The sequence below is a fragment of the Rhipicephalus microplus genome, unplaced genomic scaffold (assembly GCF_043290135.1).
Source record: "Rhipicephalus microplus isolate Deutch F79 unplaced genomic scaffold, USDA_Rmic scaffold_21, whole genome shotgun sequence".
Classification (NCBI taxonomy): domain Eukaryota; kingdom Metazoa; phylum Arthropoda; class Arachnida; order Ixodida; family Ixodidae; genus Rhipicephalus; species Rhipicephalus microplus.
In genome coordinates this window covers 8247311-8253589 of record NW_027464594.1, presented here as the reverse complement: position 1 = coordinate 8253589, position 6279 = coordinate 8247311, and the positions used below count along the sequence as shown (strand labels likewise).

Sequence of the window (6279 nt, the reverse complement as noted above, 5' to 3'; positions counted from 1 at the left end):
ATATATAGATATATACTTGTTTTGATAATCGGCAGTCGCATTAGCATTATTTATTTCTAAATTTCCCTATCAAGTACAGCCTTCCATTCATGTTACCGAGCAACACTGACTCTCGGAATTCTTTTTATTTTCATATTTTAGCGCTTATTTATATTGCCTCTTTTTTCTTTCTTTCCTATGTCATGCCTGTTCTGGTGGCACCAAACAACACCGATCTATCCGATCTATCAAAACGGGCAATACCACCGACGTCATGAACAATAGCAGCGCTCAGGGAACCTTTCTGAAAAGGTTTATAGACTATTTTACGAGAGAAATTTTGCCGCCACCATATTGGACTGTAAATTGATGTTCTCTAAGTTTTGCAGGCTTCAATTCACAATAATAAGGTCTTCAAAACATCGTATGCACCAACTAAATTAGTTTCACGCGTGTGCGTTACCTGTAACACTGTTCGTTCAATCGCGGAATGAGCGAAACGCATAAGTTTATAGCCCAACAGGGCGTCGTTGAACACACTCCGTAAAGTAGTCTATAGAATCAGCGAAATGGGACGCCGCGATGGTCGTATCTCACCGCCCTGAGAAGGCGCGTACGCTTGGCGAATGCAGACCACTGTAGAGCCGTCGGGGAAAGAATGAACGCCAAAAGAAAGAAAAATGCGACCTGCACGCGGTTTGCTTTGTACGTATAAGTAATTTGCTCACTGATAGTGCCGAAATCGACTTCACGCAATTAGACACTGCTAATGCGATGCATGCCTGCCGTCACGTCTTTTCGCGATCCGGCTAACTGATTCAGCGCCGCCAAAAGTGTGACCTGCTTGTGTGTTGATTCGAGAGAGGGCACTTTACTCACTACACTAGAGAACAAGAGAGACTTTATTCTGCAAAACGTGCGGAAATAAAAGGTCAAATGTGTGGTAATGTAAAACTGTAGGCCCCCTTTTACGATGGTAAGCAATAACATATGTCGCTTACAGGTCGCGCTCATTTTTTGTCTTTGTTTTAATAATATTACACTCGTTCGCCCAAACATTTCTCGTGCGTTCAATTACGGCATTTTAGGCCTCAAACGTACCTCCCTTTCAAACCTTGGCGCATGATATCCATCCTTAAGTCTGTTAAAATAACGGCTTCTGCAGATGATATATCTTTGATTTACCTTTGAGAACTATAAGCGGATACTATACTAGCTGGAACTTGATCGCCGCGCTGCAAGGTCCAATTTCATTCCCTCTATTAGGCCTGATTATTTATTTTCTATAGTATCTTATATGACATTATTTCAGAATTAATTCACCTGCATTACCTTGATGCAATAGCTTACTTATATTCGCATTTGATTGACATTTATTACACGATCAAGCAATCAAGAATCGCTAGGAGAGCGACCAGTCAAACGTGAATGCGGTTCTACAATGTGCCTAAGTTGCTTTGGCTAATGCAAGACTTGATTATAATCCAATGCATTTCGGTCTGACCTTTGTCAGCTGGTATGAGCACCTCTTTTTAAAGTTTATTCTGACGGTAGACGAAATCACTGAGAGCCCTATAGCGTACTCACGTGTCACACCGTCTGCGGTTCATGAATTGAGCCGCACGTGCCACATAGCCCCTGTTCCTGCGTGCTGTATTCGCTACGACGAACCAGAGGCTTCTGGAGTCGTGGTCTTCATATGGAACGAACCCGCAGGCGCTGCACAGCGAGTAGTTCTGGGAGATGTCGGCGCTCATGCCTCGAAGAAAGATGGTTGCCGCGTCTTTAAAAATCGCCAGCAGACATAGCTTCCGGATCGTCTTGCTTCGTGCTACAGCGCCGCCGACACAATCAAGGCCTTTCAAGGATATACTGTTCTTGTCGAAGTGAATCCACAGGGTGAAATGATGCTTCTGTTGTGTAGCAAGGACTGCGAAAGTGCTAGCCACCAATCGTCCAGTTTGGTCTCCCCTCTCCCGGTGAGTATCAAATCCAGCTTTTTCATCGTGACCATCTTCGAGACGAATTCAACCAAAAGCCAGCCAAGCTCCTTGTCCCACTCCATTTGTAGTCTCAAAAATGACAACGGGGGATATGTGCTGAGCTCTTCATAACCTGCCCTTGCTGTGCATTTGTCCTGGGCCAGTCGACACGCCCGCCGTTCGGAGTAATTCGTCCAGTCCGCTAGAGAGAACCTATTGTCGCCATAGGAGTCCATGAAAGAAACCTTGTCTTGACACCCGATTTCTCTTATTTCATTCACGACGTCAGACAGAAGAGCACGTTCGTGTTCGGCCACATTTACAGTGATCATCTTCAAGCTGTCGTGACGAGACAAAAAGCGAAAGAAGTGTCCCCAGTGCTCATTGGACCAGATGCTCATACTCAAGGTCATAAGCTCGAGGGTGTTGTTCTTTGACAGTGCCCCTATTTAGGATGCGTTGATGCTATTCCTGGCCGCCGTTATTTCTTCTCTGCTCATGTTAAAAGACACATACGAGCAGTGCAACAGACTGAAGCTCCGTAACACCTTGTTTTGTGCCAGCATCTTAGCTCCTAGCTTCACGTTCGCTTTATGGACACACAGCTCATGTGCTTCCAGGAAGCTGCTCACCGTCGAATTCTTCAGCATGCCCTGGAAAATCCTTTTCAGCATATCGTACTCAACGGCACAACGATTTCCAACAACTTTCAAGCGCTTCAGCGTGACTGTACTGCTCATAAATGCGACGAACAATTCTGGCTCTACCGCAACATCTGAGGAACTTAGCGTCAAATCTCGCAATGTGGAGTTGGCCCCAAGTGCTCTCACCAGGAGCACCGAGTGCGCGTTCTCTATGCGCGGTGCGATCACATCGAAAACGGTCAACGTCGCAGAATCACGGAGAAGTGCCGAAATGGTGGTCGAAAATACCTTATCCCATGACGAGACTTCACAATGCAGTTCCTCTAGGCCCTTCATTGACAAGAGAACATAGAAAACGCGTTCTATTTGCAGCGAACCCGATGAAACTTCCAAGGTCACTGATTTCACGGCATGATTTCCATCTAGCACGTTGCAGAGGACGGCGCTGCACAAATTGGCTATTTCTGAATCATCCGTGCAAAGGACGGGACTGCACAAGTCGGCTATTACTGAACAGTCCGTGCGAGGGTAGGTGTTCCACAAGTGGACTATTTCTGATTCATCTGAGTAGTTTGGAATCTGAATGGACGTCGCACAGCTATGCGTTCGCAGGAGCACGTACAAGATGGCGGCGGCCTGACGCACTTCGCTTTGTGTTGGTCGCGGACAACATATTTTACGAACGTGCGCGAGTGCGAGTTTCCCGCCAGACAACTCGCGCAGCTCCAGCTCAAGCCAGCAGAGAAACTCGTTCCATAGTGGAATGCTGGCAACAATCTGGCATCGTGAGTTCTCTGAGGCCGTGCAGGGGATGCTGTAGTTGATCAAAGTTCCAGAGAAACGGCCTCTGGCGCCTTCCAGGTGAACCAACAGGTTGCCGATTTCGTCATGTGCCGGAGCTGCCGCTGCTACACTCGCCGGAGTGTTCATATCGCCGCAAGTTCGACCGGCCATTTCATCGCACCTTCGCAAACTTCCGTTGCAACCGAACAACACTTCCAAACACGAAGCCCAAGCGGCGCAGGTTTGAGCTCGGTGGCTGCCGACTCCGCTGCGAACTGGTGAACACGCCCCCCCCCCCTCACCCCTGTAGAGGGTAGAAAAGCAGTTCTAGGTAAACCTCCCTGTTCCTTCCTTTTGTTTATTTCTTTCTCTCGCTTATTAAGCGTCCTATCGCGGTAAATGAATAGCGTTTTCAGGTTTGGAAGAGTAAATGTTACTATATAGTACATGTTATCTTGGAGAACACCAATAACAACAATAATAATAGTGTACACATTCGTACAAAGTACAAAACAACGGGGCTGTAAGTCTCCGAGGCCTTTTGCGACTAGGCCAGACAGAGCTGGTGACAACGATGTGTTGCATAGTCAAAAATTATTCCCAACGAACACACACACAATAAACAGAATTGCTTGCTTACACGCAGTGAATAAAAGGATAACAAGAAAGAACCAATAGAATCCATTACATACAAGCACACCATACCCAATGAAGTTACACAGGTCAGAGAATTTCAGCTTTTTTTTTTTTAACTAGACGAGAACAACTTCTCAAGTAGTTCTTTTGAAATGTTAGGCATATATACCCTTCTGCAGGGTTCTCCATGCCTGCTAGAGAGCCACGGTACAGTGAAACCTTTTTTTTTTCTCGCAGTGGTCGACGTGCAACTTATAGCTTTTGAAGTCTTCACACCGGTTGTACATCAGAAATACTGTTATGGTAATGAAATCCTGGACCTTCCTAAATCCTAAATCATGTAAAATATTTTGAACTTCTAGCGTACTATCGTATAATGATATGTGGGGTATTACGTCCCAAGACAGACATACGTTTATGGGAGACGCTGTAATGGAGGGCTCCGAAAATTTAGACAATCTGCTATTTTTTAACGTGCACTAACATCGCACAGTACACGGGTCTCTAGCGTAAAATGCTACCGCCATGGTCGAAATCGAACCCTCGACCTTCAGGTCAGCAGCCAAGCACCCTAGCCACTGATACGTCCGGGCGGACAAAGACACTAACAGGCCATGAGGGTTTTATTTTTATTATGTTTTTGTCGCTTTATTAGCGCCTCATTTATTGCATCTCTCGAAAGAGCGTGTTCAAGTAAAATTGAACACAACGTCCGGGTTCCTATTTCTGATTTTCATGAAAATTTGCTGTGTCTGTCTCCGTTTTATGCTACTTACCTTGTTCCAAATCTTACCCTCAAGTGAATTTATATTGATGATGTTTGCAAAGTTCACCGCTGTAGGAAATTCCCGGATCAATCCACATATTTTATTACGTTTCTTGTGCACAATTCGGCATTCATTGTTCCACCATGGGACATGTCGTGCGTGGCCAGTCCGGACGTTTGTGGGATGCGTTGAGCTGCAGCGTCTGTTAGAAAGGCCGTAAAGTACCGCACAGTCGCATCTATATGCTCAAACACGATATGTCAGTCCAACTTAAGCAGGCAACCTTGTGAAACTGTCCCCAATTGATTTGATGTGATAGCAGCAATTTGATAGTGGCTTGATTGATAGTGGTGATTTGATAGCGGTGACGTTAGCACGACGGGAAACAGGCCACTTCTGATGGGATGATAGATAACTTCCCACTGGAAGCAAGGACAGGAGTGATGAAGATACCATGCGGAGGTATGTGAACAAGTACGTCTTGTTGCCGAGTTGTGTGTTCTTTCCGGTTCAATACACTTGCACAGAAGGAGAACAGGAACCGTTCAATTAGGTGGCCTCATGCGTCACAGCGAGAATCCCTCCACAGACAGCCATGTGCATTCAAGTTCCCAAGGACCACACAAGATTTTGGCAGTTCATCTGTCAACGATGGGGATTCATGTTCTCCAAGATGATACTGTGGAGGTAAGTGAAGAGGGGAGATGCTGAAAAGTTTATTCACAAGAACTGCTTCAACAGCCACTGCATAAAGATGTGTTCATGCTACACCTTGATTAACTATGATAGCGACGCCCCCAGATGACCCCAAAACTTTAATACGGTCCTTTTTAAGTGTAATATAATGGCCCGACCAGAATGTAGTAAGGTCCAGAAAGTAATTATATGACGATACAATAAGGAAATACTCAACCAACACGTATTTATTACCTTCGGTATCAGGGACTTACACCGATCAATTGAAACCGGCTACTGTAAGCTCCGTGTCACGCCCAATATGCCGAATCCTCGTCGATGTTTCAAATGCCAGTGCTTTGGACGTGGATCGCTAATCTGCAGAGGGCGCCCTACTTGTGAAAAGTGTGCATGTAACGAGCACTCATCGGACACTTGAAGTTCAACAATCGGTTGTGTGAACTGTGAAGCAGACCATCCTGCCTACTGGCGAGGGTGCCCAACTTAAAAAAAGAACAAAAACAAATCGTGAAGTAGAAAGTCTAATTCACTTTGTCCTTCCAAGATGCACGTAAATGGTTCGCACCACTCCATCAGTCCACTTCTTCCTGCTCAGATGTTAAGCGCTGGAGCGCCGCGCCACGTCCTACTGCGCCCGCCAACATTGCACACACTGTGACCGCGACCACACCATCAGCGGTCCCAGCTTGTAGAGTAGCCTCTACTGCTCCGTCTCTCACTAAAAAGGGCCAGCAGAGTTGAAAGTCTGTGGGACCCCGGACCAATGAAAGTGCAGTTAACTGCAATTGCAGT

The 6279-nt window shown here is 46.0% G+C and overlaps 1 protein-coding gene across 5 annotated transcripts in view; it reads right to left on the bottom strand.

The window, feature by feature from the left end:
* LOC142785328 (uncharacterized) overlaps nt 1–6279 on the bottom strand; it is a 147256-nt gene that overhangs the window by 55820 nt on the left and 85157 nt on the right. The window contains exon 3 of one of the 5 annotated variants that reach the window (XR_012888917.1): nt 4268–4993. The exons of the other annotated variants lie outside the window; for them this stretch is intronic. The gene's annotated coding sequence lies outside the window, so the exon portion shown is untranslated. Of the gene's footprint in view, nt 1–4267; nt 4994–6279 lie in introns of those variants that run through there. 5 annotated transcript variants of the gene reach the window in all.